At 39.7% G+C, this 26,411-nt stretch overlaps 1 protein-coding gene and 1 long non-coding RNA gene across 6 annotated transcripts in view; one reads left to right on the top strand and one right to left on the bottom strand.

The window, feature by feature from the left end:
- Positions 1-6,218, bottom strand: part of SESTD1 (SEC14 and spectrin domain containing 1) — a 61,804-nt gene extending 55,586 nt beyond the window's left edge. For 2 of the 5 annotated variants that reach the window (XM_007422585.3, XM_007422587.3), the window contains exons 1-2: positions 5,831-6,217; positions 380-458 (exon numbers count right to left, since the gene is read on the bottom strand). The gene's annotated coding sequence lies outside the window, so the exon portion shown is untranslated. Of the gene's footprint in view, positions 1-379; positions 459-5,389; positions 5,452-5,665; positions 5,689-5,830 lie in introns of those variants that run through there. The other 3 variants (XM_088135749.1, XM_015891489.3, XM_025162920.2) reach the window with 3 other exon arrangements.
- A 206-nt stretch (positions 6,219-6,424) lies between these two features.
- Positions 6,425-26,296, top strand: LOC112543418 (uncharacterized). The gene is made up of 3 exons (XR_003086684.2): positions 6,425-7,326; positions 7,936-8,073; positions 25,423-26,296. It is a non-coding gene; the product is annotated as an uncharacterized LOC112543418 (long non-coding RNA).
- The last annotated feature ends 115 nt before the right edge of the window (positions 26,297-26,411 follow it).

The raw sequence follows: 26,411 nt of genomic DNA, 5'->3' as shown, positions 1-26,411 counted from the left end.
GTTCTGGCCAACGGCTTCTGTCCCTGCAGGCCCCAAAGTAACACTCCTGCCTTCACTGTATTATTTGCCCCACTGCGTGCAACATACCAATACTAGTGCTACTTCATTATTTATTATTATATTGTTTATATTATTATTTATTAAGTATAACAGAATAATCTCAGATCCAATTTTCTGAGAAAACATTTTAGTGAACGCAGAGGGCCTGACCTGTGTAAACATACTTAAGTTTTTGGTATTAATCATCCTACAGTCTATAACTATAACTAACACTTATGCTAATAGACTTGTCTAGATAAAAAAGCATTTTGACAACTTGCATAAACAAATGGCAAATCCGTGCCCCCTAAATATTTAGAAACGGAACGATCCTACTTACTGTCTTTGTGGCAGTTTCTAAAGACATCAGGAATCCTTATAACAAAACAGGCTTGAGGTTTGACTCAGCTTTTCAAGTCCTGTGAATATAAATTAGAATTTGAAACTTTCTATTGGCAGTTTACAACAGATTGTTTAGAAAAAACATTTACTTCTTTCACACCATAGAATTCAAAGTAAAATCACCAAAATAGGAATACGTTCCACAACATAATAACTATTAATACATCATTACATTTAATGGTGGAAAATCAAAGAGAATCAGATATTGCAAATTGTATTTATTCTACTGGAAGCACAAAACTTTGAACTACAGAAGAAGGAATGAAGATCAGTAGAGAAGTCTGACAATTTATTTCAGACTACATTAATTCAATATGCTGCTCGTTTACCATAGAGCATAAGACAATGGAAAACAGCCTTAAAAGTGGACATTTACAGCAGGATTCCCCCATCTTTTGGGGCTGATGAGCAACAAGAAATCTGAAAACATATTATGGCATTCATAAAAATGGCTGCTATAATGGGCAATATCAATTAAAAAAACACTCATTTGTGTCAACGTAAGCTGCTAAGGTTGCATCCGACCATTCTCTCCAGCCCTCTAGAATGGTATCTCTTAACTCAGACCCATCACTGCATTTTTTTCCAGGGAAACAGGACAATTCCAAATAAAGCCGAAAAAGATTATGCTTGAAGCTGGTACCTTTTTCTGCAGCATGGAACAGTGTGCCACCTGAGGTGCGGGCTGCCCCTGCTCTCCTGGCCTTCCAAAAAGGTGTAAAAACATGGCTATGCCAGATGGCCTGGGGGCCTGATGGGGGCTCGCATTGCTGGAACCAGCTGGTGGGATGATTGACACTGCTTCCCTCATCTTCTTGAATTGTATACTGGCTTTTATAGATTTGTTACTTGTGATTTTAATTGGGGGGTATTTATATTTTTATTGTTTTTATTGTCTTGGTTTTTAATTGTAAGCTGCTCAGAGTCACCCTCTGGGGGAGATGGGCAACATATACATTTAATAATAAATAAATAAAAATAAATGTTAGCTTCCCATTTTTTTGAAATTAAAAGAATCTTTAAAATATAAAATAAAATAGAACATGGAACCAAAGAGATTTCATCTGGAAAACTGCCATCCATAGGGGCCATGTTGGAGATTCAAGCTTTGGAACAATTCCATTATATGTCACTTAATTACTGCTAGGGCTTCTCAGAGACTGTCCAACACATTTCAAGATTGATCTGAGGCCCCAGATATAACCAGACTTGCCCCAAATCAGTATGCGTATAGCCTATTCTGATTTGGTCCTAATTCTGGACTTTAATTCCAGAAAACACCGATGGTCTAATCACAAGGGTCACTCTATTTGTGGACAGACTGGAATCTGGAATACCTCTTCCCCGTACCCCACTGCAAGGCATATTACTATATACAAGTACTGAAAGATTTTTAAAAATTCCTCTTCCATTTGGTGTGGTTGCTGTGGTGTTGCATTTGCAATATGGGCGAGTTTCACAATAATAAACCAGGATCAAAGCTTTGCAGAGGATTTTAACTCAGAACAGTGCAGGTTAGAGTTGTAACATTTCTGGAAATTTTGGAACTGGGGGGGGTAGTTTCAGAAAAAAAATGGAAAAAATTAAAAGAGATACAATATTTGTTTTTATATCAACTTTTCTGGAGGATTTATTTTTTCTAAAAGTTCTCATTTCTTTTCCACATCTCTAGGTTAGAGTTCTCTTCCCTACTTTGAGCATAAAATATATTTTTTCCCAACCTGCCCTAAACTGCATTGGATTTGAACTTTGCTCTTAATCAAAGCATAGCTCTTTATAAGTTCCAACTTTTCTATTACTAAATCCAAACAACTGTTTCTTCAAGCCATGTTCAGACACAATGAAAATGGCTTTAGAATAACGATGTTCACCTGATGGTGTTTAAAGGCTACATGCAGAGCATGGATTCTAATGTGGTCTTGGACCCAAACCTTGCGGATAACCCAATGACTCTTACACAGAAGTACCACTGATACTGGTTAGCAGCTAAGCCTGCATCTGTTGCAGTGTTGCAAACAGAACAATCTCAAAATAGAACATAGACGTTTTAATCAGGAACAATATACAGTAGCCAGTCCTATGGGACTCAGTATGTAACTGAATTGTTTTCAGATCATAAGCCTCTAAAGGAAGGAAAGGGGGAAATTTGGGGAGCATTAACACCAGGGGTGGCTTTTGAAATATGTTATACTGTGCCAGAAAGACTTCTTTACGCAGGAAACTTTTTTTGTATAAAGTATCAACTCCAAACACATTTCAAGCTGGGGAGCTCAGTAGATATTAAGCACAATGGCAAAGTCTGTCTCTTAAACACATCAAATTCCATATTTTATTTTTATTTATTTTCAAATTTGTATTTTCCCCATGCAAGACTGATTTCTTGATAAAAGTTGATATACTGATCTATAGCATCAAACAATTCAGGCTCTTATTCTTTATGTAAAGAATATATGTACATAAATATTTTTATGTAAAATTAACTATCATGTTATACAGGCAGTCCTCACTTAACAACCAGAATAGGGACCAGAAAATTGTTAAGTGGGGCAGTCGTTAAGCGGGTCACATGACTGGATCCCATTTTACAACCATTTTACAATAGTCACAAAGTGAATCACCAGTTGTTAAGTGAATCACATAGTCATTACGTGAATCCAGCTCCCCCAATGACTTTTTTTGCCAGATTTCACTTAATGACCACATGATTTGCTTTACAACCATTGTAAAAAGGTTGCAAATTATGATCATGTGATTGTGGGGGAGGGGGTGGTGCAACTATTTGTGACAGTCATAAGTGCAAGTACAGGTCATAAAGAATTTTTTCTGAGGCTGTTGTAACTTTGAACCATCGTTAAATGAACGGCCATTAAGTGAGGACTACCTGTAGTATTTCTGTAGCAGTATATAATGCCAAGTGTACTAAACAAAGAAGTTAGAAGTACAGGATAGAATAACTAGCAATGGTTTAAGTGTCTAAGAATTCATCAATCTAGACTATACTTCTTTCTAGTTTTTCTAAGTCCTCTATTCCGTACCTAATGCCTAAATTGTACACTAAAATGCTGGTTACAGTAAATGCTTTTAAAAACCCAAAACTAAATCTGATGTACTTCATTGATTCTATACTCCACCCTTAATGTTGTAGTTGCAAGATGTGTGAAAGAGCTATCTACTGGGCTAGGTTGCATCACCACAAAGAATAAAAGTACTGCTAAGATTCTGGAAAAAATGGAGGAATGCAAATTATTGAATAATTCTATAACTCATTCAGAAGTACTTTTTTTTTTTTTTTTAACTCTACCAGTCCTGTAATAGAATTCCTAATTCTACTAGTTCTATGTTTTGGCAACTACTATTACATTCTTCTGCCATTTGCAAATGTCTGCTTTCTCATTCTACTCCTCTTTCTATAAATCTGTAAAGATATACAGATATACAATATTATTTGCTTTTTATTACCTGAGAAAAGCTTTTCTACTCCATACTTTAAAAAAAAAATTTCAACCTCAAATATCAGTCTATAAAATTAAAAAGAGGAATGATCTTCACCAGAAGTAATAGGCTTTGATGGTCTTTGACAGAAGTATTTTTGATTAAGCATAATATTTTGATTAAGCATAATTTCCCATGAAGCACTTCTAAATGCCTCAACACATTAGAAGGTCATAATCTACAGAAAATTTTCATCAGATTGTAACCAAGAGTTAACGCGCAAATCAGATACCAGGGCCTAACAGCACAGAAGGCATGGAAACTCATAAGTTTTCAAGATTCCCTGCATTGCTTCAAACATATACAGTTAACACCAATGAATTCACAGAAATTACTTGATACAGGAGGATGGGTGTGGGGAAGGGAAATAAAACTCCGTTCAACATAAAAACGACGCCACTGAAATCATCCCAGTTTTAAATCGCAATCCCTTCCTCTGACAATGGATCAATTAAAAAAAAGATTACGCCCAATTCAAACTGGAAAAGTATATTTAGTGCAAAAAATAAAAACATCACCATGGTGATGAAAGAACAACACAAATATCCCTAGGAATTGTATTTATCTCTAGTTTTCATCATGGGGCAGAAGAGAGAGAAAGCAATCAGTACTCAACAGTAATACTGATACAAGAGAGTAACCACACTGTCACAATTTCTTTATGTGCAAATAACTGCAAAGATCAATTACACTGCTTTGGAGTAAAGACACAGAAAAGAATATATTACCTGATTTTTGCCATTTGCCATGGAAAGGTTCCAGACTTTTTTTTTTAAAAAGTACCTCCTCCCACTTTCTATTTCCCACACAATGGTTTGGAAATGCCTTAAGAAAAGCTTTAGATTACACAGATTTTCTCAGCTGGCCACCTTTCTCTAGGTAGGAGCAACACTGTCCAACAATGGACCAGCCCAAGTCGGGAGTCCATTGCTTTGGTCATACCTTAGCTACCAAAGTCCTGACTACATTTGAAATTACAAGATGACCAACAATTTTACTACTGTAATGCTAAAAAGTCATGGTGAAGTGTCCACATGAAGCCATCTGCAGTCATCTCAAAGATGCAGGCATTTTCTCCCTCAGAGAAAAATCAATGGCTTTTTTTCTCTCTTTCAAAATCATAATCCCTTTCTTTTGTCGTTAAAAAATGTTTGACGTCTAAAAAACGTCACTGTGCAAATAACATAGAAAGTGGTCAAAACTAGTGGAATAATATTTCTTTAGAATAGAAAGATATCCTGAGAGAGAGGGAGGGAGAGAGGGAATGGTGCCTTTAACCACTCACCCTCTTTGCTCAGGCTGGGGTTGCAAAGTGTCAACAACACAAAGGGAAGGGGAGAAGAGAAGAGAAGGAAGCGACAGCTCTGGCTCTTCCCTGCCAGCGGCTGTGTGTGTATGTGTTACTCGACGTTATAAAACTGTATAAAACCCATCCAATAGGCAAATAAGAAAATACCTGTTGCTCTGATCTTAATCCAACTCTTGCTTAAAGCAAAGCCCCCCAAAACACGGGGCTAAGCCACAGTGAAGAAAGAGCCTCCGCCACCCTAAAAAGAAAATATGCAAGGGCACAAATGCCAGGTTGAAGGAGAGGGGGAGAGTGGCTGGAGGGGGAGGGATTTTATGCATTAATTCTCTCGCTCTCCCTCCCTCCCACACAGGCATTTAGGAAGAGATGCGGCAGCAGCCTGTTCCCCCCCAATTCCCAGGAGAGTCCCACCCCGCAGTTTACCTCCGCAGCCCCAGGAGGGAGCAACAGCCAGACCCGGCGAAGCCACCCAAGCAGCGGGAAACAAAGCCTGCTCAGGCCGCAAAGCCGGGCCTGCTCTGCTCTTTCCTCTCTCCCTGCCTGCCGCAGTCCCCGGGAAGCGCCTGGCCGAGCAAAGCAGAGACTCACCTGGGCTGAGCGCGGCTGCTTAGCTGCCAGCCCGCCGAGGGCCGGCCCGCGGCGCCGTACTACTGGAGCGGGAAAGGCGGGACCAACCCCGGCCGCGAGCGAAGGAGGGCGCGGCGAGGAGCGTCGCAGGGCTTCTTCCTCCGCCGCCGCGCGGGCCTGCCGGCGCTACCCAGCAGACAAAAGCGGGGGCCGGCCGGCGGGGGCTGCTTTCGCCGCCGCAGAGCCTGGCCGTCAGTCCGGGCGCAGGCCGCGTTGCTCAGCCGCCGAAACCGCCCGCCCTCGTAGCCCCCCTCGGGAGCGCGGCGTTTTTGCGGAATGGAGCCCAGCCTGGGTCAGAGAAGGCGACGACACGCATCTCTCCCTGAGACTAATACGCGCAACGTGCACATCCTCCCTCTCTTGGCTTGGAGCTGCAGCTGCTCTCAGGCAGGGTCAGCCCAGAGCCTGCAATGACAAGCCCCACCCTGAAGTGGAACAATGCACCAGCCGAGCCACCCGCCTTGCGCGGCTCCCTCTTCCTCAGGCCCGTCCCCTGGGAATAGGATCGCGCACGTGTGCAGAGCGGCCGCGGGGTTCCCCCGTCTCTGGCTCGGGGGAAAGGGACGAGGGGCTTTCCTTGACTTTAGTTAGCCATGGCAGCGGGATTTAAGCAAATTTGCCCTGGAGACTCCCGTGGCGACAGAGGCCGGGCTCACACGTGCATTTTAAAACACTTCGGTGCCCCGAAATCATACTGTACACATCTTTGCAGCTTAAGTGCATTAGTTCTCTGTTTTATCGCAGTTCGGGTGTTTCTCGCCCCCTTCTCCCCTTCTCCCCCCCCCCTTTTTTATTGTCGCCCTTCCTCCCTTACCATCTAAGGCTGGAGCGCCCACAATGGTCTCCTCCCCTCCCCCCTTTTCCATCTACAGTAGTAGTCTGGCCTGAAGTGGGTTGGGAAATAAGAAAGATGGATTCTATGAATTAGGCTTGCTCGGAAGTTCGTTTCCCATGTGAAAGAGAAGTACGGCTGCTGACTTTTTTTCCATCCTGCTCCCTTTTCCCCTTTATTTACCGCCATGCATGATCAAGAATTCTGCATGCTGCTTGTGACCTTGAGTCAGCCTAATGAAGACCCTGCATTAACACGGATTTTGGACTTGTTGTCTTTGTTCTTTTTAATTCCCAAATCAGAAAAAAAAGGAAAGACCTGGTCACAATAAAAATCACTGTACTTTATGCCCTGTTGCCAGATCAACTTTTCTACAAGATTACCTTCTAATACTAATCCCATGTATATTTATCTCAGCCTGTTCCAAAGCCATCAGTATCCTTAGAGCAATGTGTCATCTTAATTAGGGGGGCAGGGGACAAGTGCCCCACTTTCCACAGCATTGGGGCAGCAAAGGTTCTGGCAGTTTTCCTACTTCAGCAGTTAAAATGTTTCACAATGTTTGGAGGCACACCAATCTAGCTAATCAGTGTCAAGCTTCGCTGCCACAAACGTACATGACAAGGTAGTGTTTTCCTTTTTCCAGCTTATTACAGAAAATTGTTCTCATTTATTGGAGGAAAGTTTAATTTATAGCAGAAAAATTTAATTTTATAAAATTAATTATGTTAATAATTTTAGATGTCAGCTCATCTTGGTGAAATGCACAAATATCGATGAAGATATGTAACCTTTTCCAGGCTGAAGGCTGCCCTTGGTTTTTGTAATTTAAATCAAGAGACATTATGCAAAGAAAGTGTCTTACCCTTTATGCTAAATAAGGTAATCTCTGAAGAGATTATTACTGAGAAACCCGTTCACGAATGGCTTGAAGCTAAATAGAAGGCAGTATTCCAAGTTAACTGGCTTGCAACTCCAGTGTTTACTGCATTTGTCATGAGGATAAAATGGGATTGGAGAAGATACATGTACACTATTTTGATGAGAAAAGATTAGGTATAAATGGCTACAAAGATTGGGTAAACTTAAATGCATTAAGGATAAATCCATGAGGATAGAGTGAGTGGGAGCTTAAGAACCACCTTGGCTACTCTGAGCTTCATGGAGAAGGCTTTTAGAAGTCTGGGATAAAACAGTTTGGGATCTGAGTATTTAAAGGACTCTTCCCCCATAGGTCATCCTGGAAGATCCCAGAATTGTGTTGATGAGGAAGGCAGATAAAGACTACCTCAGACTCTGTTTTCGGTCCCTCCAACAGTGCCTTTGACAACAATTGCTCTATGGGACAAACCCTGAATGGAAAAGGTTCCAGGTGATACTTTTTACGTATTAGAATATGATTCATGATTGCTGATGTTATTTATTTAAATGGTTACCAGATTTCTTATCCTGCTGTTGCTTCAGCTGCTCAGGGAAGTTTTAAAGTATGTCACTCGGTTTGAGGTGGTGAGCAGCGGGAATTTTGCCTTTCCTTTTTCAATGTTTCTCTATAGTGTGTGAGGCACCCGCAGAAGTAGTTAGGAAGAAAAGTTTTCTTCCAAACCCTTGTTAATTCAGCAGAAAAATGTTGGCTGTCCAGCTCAGTTGACCAGTGATTTCAAAGCAAGATAAAATTCTTGGATCCTGCCAAAAAACATGTTACAATGGAAACATTTCTGGCAATAATTGCATGCATTGCAGCCTCTCAGAAAAGTGCATGAAAAAACATGAAGATTAGGAAGGGGGTATATAAAAGTACACACAAATATCTGAGCGTTGGCTTTGGGGGGGTGTCAAATATGTAAACCTGTGTGGGAGTAGAATTGAATAGAATGATAAAGTAGAAATATGGTGAAAACCAAATTGACAGTTGTCCATCCCTACCTCAGAGGCACTGATATAAAATAAAGCAGCCTGATGTCTTCCAGATGTTTTGAATTAAAACACCCAGTAGTCCTAACTGCCTAGCCAATGGTCAGGACTTGGAGTTCAGAAAAATCTGCAGGATACCAATTTTCCTCTTTCTGCAGTAACCAGCAATACTAGCTCTTTATATTGCTGATGTCTTGAGAAAGCCACATACATTCAGGACAGTAATGAGAATGAAGCTTATGAGAATAATGGATAAATCATCTCTGCTGTGGAGAATTGGTTTGTGGATTAACTTCTAAGAGTGATTCTGTTAAACCACCATTTAGTCACTTTAAGGATATTCAATAAGAACTTCTGTTTTAAAGCATTTCTAAAAGTTAGGTTGGGGTTTGCAGGAACATCAGTGCAATAAAATCAACAGCATTCCCAAATATTTTTGCAAATAGAAAAGGAAGCATTCATCTCTCTGTCTTTTTTGGGGGGGGGGGAGGGTAAATTTCAAGATACCTGGGAAAAAAACCCATTGAATTCAGGAAGATTTTTTCCTGAATAGATGTGAATTAGACTGTGTAATCATATTACCCCCCCCCCCAAAAAATAACCCACTTTCTCCATTCTGGTGCCCTTCAGATACTGTATTTTGAGACTGCAACATTGAGATTCCTAGTTAATGAGACCTTTTGGAATGGCAATTTCTGAACTTCCTGCAAGCATAGGAAGCTAATAATCCAATACTATTTATGCTTTTGCTCAGTGGCTTTCAAGTGGGCACAGAATTGCAGCCTAAAGTAGCAATGTAATCACAATTTAATCAGAAATATATTTCATTGCTTTCAGGGGGACTTACATCCAGGAAATAATAAATTAGCAAGACCTATTTAAAAGTAAAAAAATGTGTAGGACTTTGCTCTAAAACACTGTCTGGGTGCTCAAATCAGTATCCAAAAAAACCCAATCAATTAATTTTGAGTATGTGTATGCAGGGGTGTGTGTGTAATATTTTTCTTTGCTGATAACCATACAAACTGAAGTCATAACTCCTGTTAAGCCATAATGCAGTTCATTTGGCTTGAGCTTGAACCCAGGACCAAGTCATTATGGGTTATTCAATGAACTATTAAATTAAATAATTAAAATAAGCTGTGGGTTAGTGCAGAAGTATGCAACCTAAGGCCCCAAGTATGCAAAGTATATGATGAGAAACATATGATTGGCATGTAAAGGAGTTAAAATTCATGATGACCTTGCATTTTGATAATATTGATTATCTGAACTCATTTCAATGGAGTTTCAAATACAAATGGTGCTGAGCCTGATTTGATCACCTTGATGGGAAGACTGTCATCCTAATTCTTTCAGACCTGTTAGTGGCTTTTGATAATGGTGGCATCCTTCTGGACCATCTGTGGGGTTGAGCTTTGAGAGGTTTGTTGTGGTACAGTGGTTCGGGTTTTTCCCATCAGTCTGTATAAATAATGTGCTGTATGATTCCCATTGAGCATCGAGGCCATTGACCTATTGTGTCCCACCTAATTCTATCTTGTCTCTCCTGTTTTTCAATATCTACGTGAAATTGCTGGGGAGGATTTTTCAGAGCTTTGGAGTGGATTGCTACCAGTATGTTAACAAAACCATCTCTACTGCTCTTGCAGCCAACTCCAAGTAAGCAATTGGTACTCTTAATCATTGTGTAAGTTCAGTAATGGGCTGGATAAAAGAGAATTAGTTAAAATTCAGTCAGGATCACATAGAGGTGCTGGAAACCTCTGAGACTGAGGTTCACTTGTTCCTGATAGTTCGCACTTCTCTAAAGATAGCCTGTAGCCTAGGAGTGATCCTTGATCCACAGCTGTTTCCAGATTCACAACGGTGAATATAGTAGGGAACATACACAATCATGACTAATGTATTATTTGTAAATGATATTGAGCTGGTCAGATTTGACAACCATTATCCATGCCTTGGTCAAATCCTGTCATTATTATTATAATACAATCTATATGAGATGCTCCCATTGAAAAGTTACCTGGAAGCTGAACTTGGTGCAAATATGGCATATGCTAACTAATAATATACAAGGATCATAGGATGTCTGCACTAACAGAGCTGCATTTGGCACTATTTGCTATCCAAGCATAAATTAAGATGTTAATTTTAAATCTTTAAGCAGCTTAAAGGACCTGACTATCAGGGGAATGGCTCTGTGAGCATTAAGATCTGCAGGAGAAGTGCTTCTGAAGATATCCCCTGTGTCAGAGGCTCATTTATCTGGCATGAAGAAAGGGCTGTGTAATGCACTCTTTTTGCCTTTAGAAGAGTAGTCAGTATGCATATCTTTCATCAGGCTTTTACAAAGCAATGATTTGTTGCTGTTTTTTTTAAAAGGTTTTAATGTGTTTTTTTTAAACTCTGTCTTTTAATTTGTGCATTTCTGTATAAACTACCTTGAGTGACAGAATTAAATAATAAATAGCATTCTTCATTTTCAATATATTCAAAACACACACACACATATGTGTGTGTGTGTGTATGTGTGTATATATATATATCATGCGCACCCATTACATTGGGAGAAGAGGGCATATGCCTTCCATCAATGTCTGCAATATTCTCCTACAAATTCAGATGGGACTATTGGCCAAAAAAGTACTGAGGAGGATTCCTAGACTAATGTAACACATTTCCAGTTTCCTTATTTCTTTGGCAAATGTTCCATTTCTTCCAACCATGGATGAAATTTGCCACATCTGCTATGGAATCCTGTCCACTCTCTGGGTAAAGGTAGGGTTATACACTGAAGCTGTGTAACTCCCTTTTAGCATTATCTGCTGTCAAACAAAAGAAACCACTGATTGAGAAATGCTTCAGAGAATTATTCGATTCATTATCCTTCAGGGAGGAGTGTGTTATGGAATATATAAATTATTTCTTTTATTAGACCTACGGCAGATTATCCACAACAACCCCTTTTTTTTTCTCTTTCAGTTTGTCCCTAATTGCTGGTACTTATTTTTCATATTTATCATGGACTGCATTTCCTACTCTCAGCACTTTGCCTATAAGACTGCAAGTTGTAAAGTTACATTATCAGCATTTTAAATAGCTTTGATTCAGGGCAGAGAAAGTATGGGAGAGTTTCCATGAGGCTTCAGTGGTAAGCTCAGTTGCAACGATGTATATCAACCACATAGATATAGTTTTGAGCAAATATTAGGATTATACCGTAGAATAACTTCATATGATGATGAAATAGGAAGGTGTTATGTAATATCAAAAACATTCTAAGGGTTAGAAATGTGATGTGCACCCCATTCAGCTTTTATCTCTGGTTCAGTTCATCTTTCCTTTATACAGAGCCCTGGGAATAAAATGATTTCACAACACAGGGCAGAACAGAAGAAGCTTACACCTTTAAATAAAATGTGTTAGTCTGAAAAGGTGCTACCAGATTCACTATCATTGATTAATACCCCTATAGTATCTAGGCTGAGAGAGCGACCTCACCTACAGTTATCTTGTGCGTTAATAAGAAAGGTAGAAATCTGTGGAGACCCAGATTCAAGTCTGCTCTTAGCTATGAAAGCTCTCTGTGAGATTTTTTTGCTACTGTACTTGCACTTTAAACCCAAATTACCTGATCAAACTGGCGTGGGGATAAAATTGGAGAACTGAGTATGACCTGTGTAGCCTTGAGCTCCAGTTTATTCTGATGAATAAATCTAACAAACAGAGTCTTCTTGGATCATAGGAAATGATTACACAAGTTACCACAAACTACATTCGTTCATAGAAAGCAGTGCATTGTATTATATACTGCCACCAAGGCATTTAGCCATGAAGGGCCAAGATAACAGACCATGGAAAGAACACAAATACTAAATCAAACACACTGAAAATCTGTGGCCAAACCAATCATATATCCAGAGTCAGGATGTGGAATAAATAACATACATATGGATGGTAGGCTCTGCAGGTGGCTGGCTGACCGTGCGTAGAGTAGGAAGCTCAGATGGATTAGGCCTGGTTAGTATTTGGATGGAGGATTTCCAGGGAATCCTAGGGCTGTAGACTTTACTGGCAAATAAAAATAAAAACACCCAAGAAGAATGCAACTGTGTGTCCATGAAGCCACCAGGAGTCAAATTACTCAAAGGAGACTTTACTACCTTACATACTACAACAAAGGTTGCTGCTTATGTGGATAATTACAGAGGTAGATGACTTGTGGCACTCCAGATGTTGATGCACTACAACATACTTGGTTGGGAAGGATGGGAAATATATTTCAGTAACATCTTGATCCATAACAAGGAAAATTATTTTTTAGATGGTTTTAATGTGCTGGAAATCTCAAAACATCAGTGGAAGCAAATTCTACTGGAGCACCGTGAGTGGAACAACTTCTTCCCTTGTGAGTCTTACATGTACTCTCTGGAGGGGACACTCCAGAGTAGTTTGAAAGAACACAGAGGAAGTGCTGGAGTATTGCTAGCAGAAGTTAACTAGGATTCACCCTTAATTGATTTTCTGATACTTCAGTAAGAATTTATAATTGATACAAATGACACAGGATTGTTTCAAGGGCAGCATATTCCCCTCTCCCCAAATATGAAAGAATTATGGATCCATTAATTCTAAATTATTTTCAGCTCCCTTTTTATTGCAAAAAATGCTCAAAGTAGTTTAGAAAGAAAGACAATTCAGTAGCATTTTTTTTAATGGGTTTTATCCAATTGCATTTGTCCGCCAGAAGAACAGATTCAGCCAGCGGGTCAAATTTTCCTTCCTTCCTGAAACTACCAAATCTGTACTCCAAATCTGTTCTGAAGAAAAGCAAGAAAACAACATCTATTTGATGTTGATTGTCACCCACTTGAAACAAACTGCAAGTAGATTTCCAGATTAACAAAATCAAATTTACCACGCAAGTAGCCTTAGCTCCTTGTTACTATAGTGCAGTCCCTCCTCCTAAAGAGAGAGAGAGCATTCCTCAACCTTAGAGACTCTGCTTAGTTACTAGAATAAAGCTCAAATTCCCACACCCATTTCAAAGCAGGTCTCTGAAATAAAGATGGAAAGACATGGCATTTTTTCCTTCTTTTTGCTAATGCTGTTCAAGCATTTTGGATTAGTAGTAACTGCAAAATATTGCAGTGTTTCACATTCTGGATCCCCATATCCTGAACGGTTAGTCCTTCTAGAGAAATTTCATTGCCACTCTCACTTCACTCCAGGGACTGTCACTACTGCTACGTGTTCAGGTGGAATTTTTTCTCTCCGATAGTCCTCTACTATCAATATTGCTGATGTTTCTTTCCTGTTACATGGATTTGTCATTAAATTGAATGGATCTTAAATGAATGCTGTCTATGACCTTCATTTCCTTCCTTCATGAACTTCCAACATACTTTTCTATATACCGATCAGCTCTTTGGATACTGTATTTGCTAATGCTAAGCATACAAAGTACTTGTCTGTATCACTACACACTGCGTATAAAGATGATGAAAAATCTAAATTGTTTTTAGTGGTGATGTGGCAAAACTCATCACTCAATGAGAAAATCTTTTATTTTTGAAAGAAAGAAGGGGCTAATCCAATGAGGGCTTGACATTCTATGGATTGTATGTGCATGGATAGTAAGTGTCTAGTTTCTTGGTTTAGATTATATTTCATTTTTTGAAACACAGAGGTGACAGGCAGTTTGGAAACTTTTTTAAAAACTCCAAATCCATAGTTAAATTATTATTAGGGCAATTGAAGGTTTACAAAAATAATTAATTTTAAAGTGCCAAGGAATTCTTCATTAAGCAAGACAGTTTAAAAAAGAGGAAGGGGGGACGATGTAGAAACCTATGTTGAAAGCTTTGTTGAATAGTATGGAAATTGGGATTTTTAAAGAACTGTACAGATGTGCTGTTAAATTGCACCAAGGACTCTTTCAAAGCTTGCTGTGAAGAAGAAACAAGCAGAAAACTGTTTCTTGCTTTTAGGAATCTTAAGACTCAGCTATTAAAGTCCAACCTGCTGTGTGATGCAGATATTTCTTGATGGGTGGAAAGCATTAGAGCCAGATTGTCTTTATATTAATAACGCTGGAGATAATTTAAATCTTGAATTAAGCATCATAGTTTTCATTAGTAATTCAGCATTGTTTAAGCAAGTATTATTACTGAGCGGTGCTCATCCTTCAGATGTGATGCCCTACAACTACTTTTGATTACACTCCAGATATTTGGAACTACAGTCCTATGACACTAACTATGCTAGATGGGACTGAAATCCAAAACATCTGAGGACATCAGATTTGTCTGTAAGAGATTATGAATATTAAGGTTCCAAGAACTACCTTTTAAATTAATTTACAAGAAGGAGAAGAAGAGTTCATAATTATAATAGAGATGCATATAAAGTGGCTTAAAACCATTTTGAAATTATATTAGCCATCAAGTTTGTAGGTGTGTAAGTTTTTATTAATTCTTTTGTGGTTTGGATATTGTTTTAATTTTTGTGAGCTGCCAAGAATCACTGAGGGTGAGATGGGGAGCTATACAAATTGATTGAATCATTCATTCATTCATTCATTCATTCATTCATTCATTCATTCATTCATTCATTCTACAGAAGAGCTTCCTGAATGATTGATTGATCTTATTCAACCTTTTGCCTAACCATATCAAATTTTATAGTAAACCATAATGTGGTTGGTTATTTTTTGATTTAGCATCTTTCATGAACCCAGCGATTGAAGTCTGTAAACCATGGCTTGATTTACTATTTAGTGTGCAGTATCAGCCGTACTACTTATGCCCCATTGAATAATATATGGCTAAGCAAATCATGCTGTTGTATGAATCCAGTCTTCACTTTCCTTGTACATCCAACAGAACTAGTTAGACTTGAATGAATTATAGCTAACTGAAGTATATTATAAGTGTAAATTGGGATCCAGCACATACATTTACAAAAATAGAGGCTAAACTGGGAGAACTGTCTTCACCAAACTATATCTCAGATATAGTTTTCTATATTTGATTTTCTATTTGGAAAGATGTTTTTTCAAAAGAAAAATTAACTATATTAACTATTCCAAAGAAAAATCATCAAAAGGTTATTCATAGATAGGATATGATACATATGGAAAAAAATATTGGTTTATATATGATAGATAAAAATATGATAGACAAATCTGGAAAAAATATAAATAATAAAAATAAGGACTATCACAATACTGTATAGATGTACTTGCTAACTTCTTAGTAAATTCTGTTGGGTTACATTAAAGATGTCATGAATAAACACAGAATTCATTCTAAGTTTAGAATAGCTAGAACTGAAATAGCTAACAGATGGGAAACTGTGGTTATTCAAAGAGATTAGTGGCTTCAGGGAGTGTAGAACACTTTGCAATGGAAATAATGCAATAAGTAGATTTAGAGTGGAAAGTGAATCAAAAATGAAATGAAATAGCTTTGTTATTCACAGAAATCTCAGATATAGTCAGAATATTTTTTTAACACTATAAATCCAGAGTGTATACATTGAGCTAAATACAGCTCATTCTTTAAGCTTTAAAGCAATTTGTTCTCAACTAATGAAGTGCATGAACACCATTTTGTTTGTATATCATGGTTTATGACATATAGACTTCACATTGATTAAAATAAACCAAGTTTAGCACAATCGTAAAGTTAGCTAATTGTTTCAAAGAGACGTATTTCCAGGTGGGTGTATATATGATGTGCCATGCATATATTACCCTTCTTGTTAAATGAATTAAAATACAATTTATATAAGACATGGTCATACACACACACACACACATAATTTATATAAGACATTGGTCTGGTTAATTGTGCTAAGCCATGGTTTGCTTAACTATGGTTGAATGTCAGAACTGGCTCATGCAACAGGCTAAATTAACACCAAGAATTATGTTTGGCATAATGCAAGAACTTGGGCTTTGACACTACCATAATATTTACTAGGATTGATGCCAATTTTAAAATATTTTAAGGAATAAAAACCGGAAGTAGAAATAAATACCACCAGAATTAGGCCTTGACTTTTGTTTAAACTTAAAGATTTGCAAGGACATTTTCCCTTATCTCTAAAATGTGGGCTGGCTTCCAAAGTTACAAGAGGGGAAATTAGGCTGCAGGAATTTCCTTTATTTGCCTTCTCCCTTGGGGGGGGGGGGTTATTTTTCCCCCCTGATTCTTCTATATTGTTTAAGACTTTGTTTTGGAGTCCTTGGTGTTCTCTGAGCTTGGTTGTTTGGAGTCCTTGGTGCTCTCTGAGCTTGGTTGTTTGATTGCAGACCTTTTAATACCCGACTAGGTAACATCATCACTACTAGTGAGTATGGGGTTTGTTCCCTGTTTATATACAGTACCTTGCCCTGCCAGTGTTGGTGGGGTGTGGCTTTCTCCTTGGTAGGTCCCTGATTAGGCTATTGTTTTCTGCTTGACTGTTTATCTGGTGTTAATCCCTGCTTATCTGGGTGTAGGCTGCTGGAGAAGATGTGTTCTGGTCTTTTTGTTTCCTTCTTAGCTTTCTTACTATCTCTCTTGAATGATGTGTAAATGTGGTTTATCTCTATGTGTCTATTGGAGGTTGATGTGTTTCCAGGAATTCCCTACCATTTTTGAATTTAGCTTGGTCTAGGATGCTGACAGTTTCCCAGTTGAAACTATGGTTGAGTCTGTCTATGTGTTGTGAGATTAAGGAGTTTTCATCATGGCTTCTGACTGCTAATTGGTGTTTATGGATGTGCTGTGCTAGTCTTCTGCCTGCCTGTCTTATATAGTGGCTGTTACAGTCCTTATACTGTATGTTGTAGATGACTCTTGTTTTTTCTTCTTGTGGCTACTGGTCTTTTGGTTTACTTAATATGTTTTGGAGGAATTAAGTTGGTTTGTGTGCTACGGTGATGCCGTGTACTTGTGATAGTCTGTTGGTTGTTTCTGAGATGTTTCTGATGGATAGCGGTATTATCCTTTTCATAGTTTGTGTTGGTTGTGCTGTAGTGGGTTGAGTGGTCAGACACTTTTTGATAAAGTTGTGTGGGTATCCATTTTGTTGGAAGATGTTGTATAGGCGGTCTGTTTCCTTTTTCTCATGTTCCGGGTTGCTGCAGTGCATTTGTGCTCATCTGAATAATGTTCTTTCACAGCTCCTCTTGTGGGAGGTTGGGTTGTTGCTCTGGTAATGGAGTACTTGGTTAGTGTGGGTTGTTGCTTTTCAATAGACTTGTGTTTCTAATTTGCTGTCATTTCTTCTGCTGATGAGGATATCCAGGAAGGATAGTGTGTTGTTGTTTTCTTCTTCTCTTGTGAATTTTATTCCTTTGAAGATGTTGTTGATTGTATTGTGTCTTCTCTTTTTTTTTTTTTATCTGCATTCAGTCGTTACCGACTCTGCAGTGACTGCTTGGACGAGTCCTTGCAGTTTTCAAGGCAATTGTTTCAGAAGTGGTTTGCCAGTGCCTCCTTCCTAGGGCAGAATCCAGCTGGCGAGCGCAGGAGGCGGGGTTTCCGTTGCTTCGTGCCCTTTTCGGGCCCGCACAGTTTTTCGCGCTTACCGGCAACTGCTCCCGACTCCTTTTTGCAAGGCGCCACCAGCATTTTTCCTCCCACCGGAGTGAGAGTACCCATTTATCTACTCACGTGAGTTTTCGAACTGTTGGGTTTACAGGAACTGGGGAGGAAACAGGAGCTCACCCTGTTAACGTGAAGGCTGGACTCGAACCGCTGAAGCGTTGACCATTTCTGGCTGGCAACTTTCAGCGTCATTAAGCCGCTGCACCACCGCATCCCCGTGTCTTCTCTACTTGTTCCTTTTTATTATGACAAAGGTGTCATCTACATACCAGATCGATACTTTTGATTGTATGCATGGGAGTGCTGTAATTTCTAGATGCTGCATTACAATCTGTGTTATACAGTAAGTCCTGAGAGTGGCGATCTCATAGGTATTCCTCTGATTTGTTGATATATTTGTCCATCAAATTGAAAGTAGGTAGTGAGGCAGAAGTTGATGAGGTCCATGATTCTGGGTTTTTTTATCTTAGTGTATTTGATTTGGTTGGGTGTGTTGTGTGGTACTGCTGCCATGGATTCTTTCACTAGTTCTGGTCGATGGATGTAAAGAGTGCTGTGACATCGAATGAAACCATAATTTCATCTTCATCTACTTTTAGGTCTTTGATTTTTCTGGAGGCACTGTAGTGGGGACTTGATAGAATATTCGCTCCCCTCTGTGAGATGTCCAAGCTTTTTTGTAAGTTCTTTCCCTATGTTGTGTGTTGGGATCCCTGGTAACGATACAATTGGACAAAGAAGATATTGGGCTTGTGTATTTTTGGGTGTCCATAGAAGTGTGGGAGGATGGGTCCACTGCTCTTCATCTGCCACTGTTTTTCTTTTGTGATTTGACCTTTCTTGCTTCGATCGTTAAGGGTTGTCTTGATCAGATTGTCTAATTTTTTGTATTGGGTTGGTGTTTACTGGAATGAAGGTTCTTTGTCCTCCAGTAATTCTTTGGCTTTTTGTATGTATTATGATCTGTCCATGATAACTGTGGTTTGGCCTTTATCTGCCGGGAGGAGGAGGATGGTTTGGTCCTTCTTTAGGTTTTTGAGGACTGCTCTATTCTCTGCTTTGAGTTGATTCTAATTCTGTGTTCTTCTGGTCTGTGATATGATTGTCTGCCTTATGTTTTCTTGATCTCTGTGGCAGGTCCTGTGGTTTTAAATGCTGCTTCTAAGACTTCAAAGAATTCTAACAGACTAGCATCGTCTGTGTTATAGTTGAGGCCTTTCTGGAGGATATTGTGTTCTGCGGTGGATAGTGGGCGGCTGGACAAAATGACTACCCATTTGGGTTCCAGTACCTCTTTACTTCTGGGGTTTAGCTTCAGCAGTTGGTTTGGAGTTTTGTTTTCCTTTTTTCAGCTTGTCTTAGGATATAGTCTTGATGGTGGTTGTCAGCATTTTTGTGTGTTCTGGGGTCATGGTTTATTCTAGTTGCTCCTTAAGTTTATTTTCTGCCATACATCAGAAACGTCTCAGAAACTACCAACAGACTATTACAACCACATGGCATCTCTGTAGCACACAAACCAACGAAAGCCCTCCAAAACATCCTAAGTAAACCAAAAGACCCAGTAGTCTAAGAAATAAAAGCAGGAGTCACCTACAAGATACAGTGTAAGGACTGTAACAGCCACTATGTAGACAGACAGGCAGAAGACTAGCACAGTGCATCCATAAACACCAACTAGTTGTCAGAAGACATGATGAAAACTCTACTCTCACAACACATGGACAGACTCAACCATAGTTTCAACTGGGAAACTGTCAGCATCCTAGACCAAATTCCAAAAATGCTAGGGAATTCCTAGAAGCTTGGCACTCAGACACATCAACCATCGATAGAAACATAAAGATAAACCACATTCATACACCATTCAAAACAGACAATAAGAAAGCTACGAAGGAAGCAAAGAGACCAGAACACATCCTTTCCAGCAGCCTACACCTAGATAAGCAGGGATTAACACCAGACAAACAATCAAGCAAAAAACAATACTCTAATCAAGGAACTACCAAGGAGACAAACAATCAAGCAGACAAACAACCAGAAAACAATATCCTAATCAAGGAACTATGAAGGAGAAAGCCACACCCCCACCAACATTGACAGGGCAAGCTACTGTATATAAACAGGGAGCAAACCCCATGCTCACTAGCAGAGATGATGTTACCTAGTCGGGTAATGAAACGTCTGCAAGCAAACAACCAAACTCAGCACCAAGGACTCTGCAGTTCAACCCTGAGTTTCATATATTCTCTTCTATTGGTACTTTATTTTGGATTGTAGGGTTTCAGGACTCAGTTTTACAAACTGCAGCAACCTTTGTCTCATTGCCAGCCCACCACAGAGGCTCCTTCAATTCATCTTTTGCTGATCCTGTTTTAAAGTAGTGTTTTCTTTCTTCTCCCAAGTGTGGACACATCCCTGACAATGTGAGTTATGGCACAGTCAGGGGGCTGGGATCCTCCCAGCTCCTAATGGCCACTTGAGGCTTCTTCCTGCCTGGTCCCTAGGCAATGGTCTCCATGCGCATTTTGGTTTGGTCTGCAGGACAGATTGGACACATGGTTTCCACAGAGACATCTGCCTGTGTAAAGACTGACTGGGACTATAGAAAGTGTGGCCCTAAGCTCTTGTTAAATTGGGGTTTGGAGAAGGCCAAGGAACTAATTAGGCAACAGACTGGAAATATAGAGCAATAAAATGAGCTGAGTGATATTACAAAATATAAGAGAAATACAGAGGCCTGCACCTGCAAAATATTTGTATTTTGTGACTTCCTCTAATTATAGATGGACCTTTTCCAGGCCTGGCTTTAATGCTCTTCCTTCAGACATCTAGAAGGGCAGATTTCAAAAAATTCCGGGATTGCAATGTCCATGTGGATCAGGCGTGATTGAATCCTAGAGCATGTCTTTTTAGTTTTTGTCTCTTTTACTTACATCCTCTCTTATTTGAGAGGATGGCTATTCTAGCCATTATTGAAGAATTTTCCTGGTTGCACTGCCAAATGTTATAAAGCCATTAGAAATCCTAAAGTCACCTATTCTATGGCAAAGTTTTTCTACTTAGTGACAAGGATATGCTATGAGAAGATCACCATCATGGCACAGAATGACTTCTTGTAACCACTGGTAATTTTGCTGATATATGAAAACTGATGTAGGTTTTAAAATGTTTTGGGTTTTGTTTATTATATCAAATCACAGGTCAATCACCATAGTGAAAGGAGTTATATTTGTTTAATGTGGGCTCCCTGTATACATGTTAGATGCTGTTTTGAATGTTGCTAGATCTGTGTTAAAAAAGAGGATTAGCACTTCCTCAAATATGCAGTAGCCCAGAAGATTGATTTATCTTGGGAAAGAGAGCCAGGTTTTGCCAGCTATGTCACTCTGGCTATTTTTGAACACTGGTCTACTGCTCTTCTGGAAGAGCACTAACCCTGACAGAGAAATGTAGTAGAGGAAAGGCATGGGATGAAACAGGAGGGAGGTCTTCTGATGTGCCTGGAAAACTCCATCCTACTTTACTCTGCACTGTCCCTTCGCTCCACTGACCGGTCAACTGGGCTGTTTTCAGAGGCAGGTTTAGTTCTCTTTCAGAAGACCAGTAGACTCATGTTTAGAAATAGCTTGAGTGATGGGCCACAGCTTGGAGAACCTCCGCATTGGTGACCTGTCACTCAGACAACTTGAAAGGTGGGCAAAGTCTCTGTTCCAGGTGTTGCCCAAAACTACTCACATTAAAGGCAGTGATGGGAGGTTGTCCTTCTGCCATGTGATTCGGGAGCGGGGGGATGTAACCAGAAGAACTGCCGCCCTTAAATTTTCCTCTGTTAAAACGGTAAAGGCAGCACCAACTATTAGCCTCGTCACGAAGGCAGAAGGGGAGCTTGGCTACGGGGCAGCACAATTTATGTCAGCAGAGTTTTCTTGCAGTTCAGTGCCTGCAGTAATGCACATTCACAGGAGCGTGAGGAGAAGTCCTTAGTGCTACCATTTATTTTAGGTAATGAATTTATTTCTCTACTTTGAAAATAACAATTTCAGCCAAAACATTTTTTTAAAGGTTTCCTTCAAAAGACAGATTTCTAAAACAAATCTCTGTATTTATCCTAAAGAAAGTGCTTGCTATATTAAAGGCAATCCCTTCCCTACCCACAAACAAAAGCAGTTTAGACAGGAAAAAGCCAATCAATCCGCCAATCATAGAAAAATGATGTGCCTTCCTCACCTTCTGTTCTTTTTCAGCTGTAATTGCCAACTCCCACTGAAAGCAATCTTGGAGATGTTCTTCTCCCAACAGATGTTTGCATGTGACACACTTGTGGAGATGTATCCATATATGTATGCATACAGACACACACGTGTGTGCATGTATCTATAAATCTCCCCCCACACTAACCACAGGCTATCCTAACCCCCCCAAAAAATGGGAAGGGGAGAGTTAGAACAAAAACAAATATTACTTGAGATAATGACTGCCAATTAAAATTAATGGCCTATAAAATAAGGAACTCTGTTTGTGAAAGTAATTGATCTTTTATCTGCACATCCAGACAAGAGCCACTATCTTTCAGACAAACTACTCTCACGCACAGAGAAAGACAGCCTGGAGATCTGGGCTCAGCAAGCATAAACCAGTCCAAGTTACCAGATAGTTTCATGGTTTTTACTCCTAGGTCAATTCAGTGGCTGCTGTGCTGGATTCGCTCTGCTTGGCCCAGTTTTCCCCATGCAATCCGGGGTGGCAACTGGAGAAGCCATCCTGGGGAGAGGGTTCTTTCTGTTTGCGAAAGGAATGGCCTCCTTCTGGGGTAGGGGAGGGTTTCCATTGCAAAAGTGACCTCTACAGGGGGGCATGTGTGGGTGCCTTTGAGTCAGTGTTGACTCCTAGCAACTGCCTGGGCAAGTCCCTGCAGTTTTCCTGGCAAGGTCTTTCGAAAGTGGTTTGCCCTTGCCTGCTTCTTCCCAGGGCTGAGACAGAGGGGCTGGCCCAAGGTCACCAGCTGGCTTCGTGCCTGAGACGGGACTAGAAGTCACTGTCTCCCGGTTTCTAGGCCAGCTCCTTAATCACCACACCAAACTGGCTCTCTCTACAAGGGGAGGGAGGGCTAAAGTGCTTGTCTCCTCCCTCTCACCCATTTCCTTTTCTTGTTGTATTTGTACCTCCTACCCACTCATTTGCTCTTTCTCATCTGCGTCATCCTCTGTTCCAGGGGTATCCATAGGATGTGGTAAAAAAAAAAAAAGTCAAGATGGTGGCCACAAAAAATGGGTGGAGCTTTAGTCACACGGTCATGGCGACCATCTTGACATTTTTTTACATCCTACCCCTGCCTGTTCTCTGATGTTCTCAAGAAATGGAAGATGACCCCTTCAGTTCAGAGGTCATTATTTGGGGGGAAACGTCTTGAGTTCCTTTGGAGAAAAAATAGTATATTATCCACATTGGATTGTATATTTGCAAATAATGAAGTTAGACAATCTAGAAAAGGAAAACTAATAACGCATTATTACCAAGTAAACAAATTCTGCTTATCAGTAGTGGAATGGGACTATGTGCAATTATTTTTCCTAGCAGTTGTTTATTTATGAATGACATTTTAAAGGTTCTATTAATATCTTTTCAAAGATAATAAAAATTGCATGTCGTTGCTTGCCATGGAAGTTTCCATCTGCAGTGCTGAGGAAAAAATGATTGCCTAACACTTTTTTTCCCCCTCATACATAGGGAGGTTTGACTTTATTGAATCACAGCCATCCTGTTAATTAGCTGTTCCAAAAAACATTAACTCACATTAATGACTTTCAGTTGTTTAAATAACCAAGAATGTGAAAAAGCTGTTTGCACATATGGCAAAAAGAGAGACATTAGCAATCTGCAGCGCCAAACATTAGGATCACGGCAACAAAAAGAGCGCCATTTTCCCTAGTCTAAAATTTGAAGAAATACTAATGACCTGCTTCACGCTACAGTACCTACAATATAAGCCATAATGCCATTGGTTTAGTTTGGGCTTAGCTTGTGGTATGGATCCAGCCACTGTGGTTGTAAATCATGGATTAGTGTGCTAACCCAGGCAATATAGTTTATTCATTCAATCTTGACTGAACAAACCATAGCTTAGTCCAGTAAGTGACGCTACGAATGGGCAGCTCCCTACCCTGAGGTCATCCCAATTGTCAGCTGCCTTGGGTTTCTCTCAGCGAAAGGAGTTTGAAGAATTGGCAGCTGAAGAGCAGTTTGGGGTGGATTTTAGGTATAGGGACTGGGAAAAAATCGTAAGTTTTCACTTGGATGTGTATGTATGTAACTAGGCACTTGAACTCCATATATAAGCTGAAACGCAGTAGTTATTCAAAGCTCCCACATTTATGGATTTTGCAGTGCAGCTCGCCATTTTTGATTTTAGTTGATGGAAGAAAAATCTGTACAAAAATGTATATATTCTTAAAGCTAGTGCCTAAACTTGCATTGTAACAGGAAGTGTGTACGCAAAAACTGTGTATAGTAGGCAGTGCTGCAAGTAAAAAGTCGTCTGTTTGGCAGAATCTGCATCCAAACACAGACAAAATGTACAAGAGTGGCTTTTTTAAATGCTCAGCCAAATGCGACATATTCACAAAAATGAGAAACCAAGAGAAATGAAATTGGATGTACTTGCCCATGGCTAATTTTGAGCACCTTCTTAGGAAAAAGAATTGCCACTTCAGAATCTCCCTGAAGACTAAATGTTCTAAGATGTTGACAGCGATGACAGTGAATTATAATGAAACATTTTAGTTTATGGAACACATTTTACTCATTTTCACTGAGCAAGGACTAAGGAGTTTATCGTTTTATTAAAAAAAACACATCAGAAAGCATTTGTTCATTCCCTTACACCAGTGTTCCTCAACCTTGGCCGCTTTAAGTTGTATGGACTTCAACTCCCAGAATTCCCCAGCCAGCTCAGCTGGCTGGAGAATTCTGGGAGTTGAAGTCCACACAGCTTAAAGTGGCCAAGGTTGAGGAACACTGCCTTATCCCCATAATTCAAACTTCTCAAATCTACCACTCTTAGTAAAATGGACCAATGGGTTCTCTCTCCTTTAGGGTGTTACCGAGTTCCATATGTTGTGTATGGAACATCAACATCAATGGAAGCCACATGAAATTATGGGAAAGAGGCATCTTCTGACTTAATTGGATGTGATCTGTCTTTTCAGGAACGCATAAATAAGGCCAAACTAAGCCGGTACTTCTAGTTGTGTTGGAAGAACCAACTGGATGGATACGCTAAGAAGGCAGTGTCATCTGTCAAGAAAAGCTTCCTTGGCTACTGCTGGAATCTCTGGAGCTGTACTGTTAAAAACACTGACCTGGAGGTCTCCCAGAGCTGGAGTTGTGGTCAAAGGTTCTTCATCCACTTGAGAACATAAATCACTGTTTTTCAAACTTGGCAACTGCAGTTTTCATGCCTCCTGGGGAATTCTGGGAGCTGAAGTCCACACAGGTTAAAGTTGTCAAGTTTGAAAAACACTGACGAAAACCAATGAACAGTTTTAAAAATAAAGAATTATGGGAAGTTTCTGTAAGAAACCCAGTGCAGCAAAAGCTCCCAGGTAGTTTTAAGTGCAAACTGTTTACTTTGTAGTCATATTCCAAGAGAAATAGCTTGCCTCTCAGTCAACTGTGTCCTGCACTTGAATGCAAATCACTCTTATGCACCACACTTGTAATTAACTATCATTGTTAATTTTTTTGCAGTTATCTTGATGAAAAGTTAAAGATGATCACTGAGCCATTTCTTCAGTCACGTGAGGAAGGGGAGCATTAAAGTCATTTGACTCTGGATGCTTGATAACAACGTGTACTCTTTTTAAAATATTTGGAATATTTGTCAGAATGTTTTATCTCAGAGTGAGAATGTTAGGATTTTCTGCCTCTGTAGTTATTACCTTTTTTAAAATACCAGGACAGAAAAACCTGTTGTGCTTTTTTAAGATGCTGTCTGAGGTTTAGTCTGCAATCTGAATATCTCTGGAAGGCACCAAGTTGGGGAAGACAGGACTAAACAAAGTATAATATTCCCTTTAAGGCTTAAATCTACATAAGACGTTTTCCTAAAGAAGTTTGTATTTCTTTGAATAAAATTACTCTGACCTCAGAGATTTAAACTCTGTATGATTGATAGATAGGCAGAACATAAGCCATA

The sequence above is a fragment of the Python bivittatus genome, unplaced genomic scaffold (genome assembly GCF_059951505.1).
Source record: "Python bivittatus isolate LINGU-HERP-01145 unplaced genomic scaffold, Pbiv_v1 ctg000200_np1212, whole genome shotgun sequence".
Taxonomy (NCBI): domain Eukaryota; kingdom Metazoa; phylum Chordata; class Lepidosauria; order Squamata; family Pythonidae; genus Python; species Python bivittatus.
Note: the sequence above shows the minus strand (reverse complement) of the source record. Positions and strands in the feature narration are given on the sequence as shown.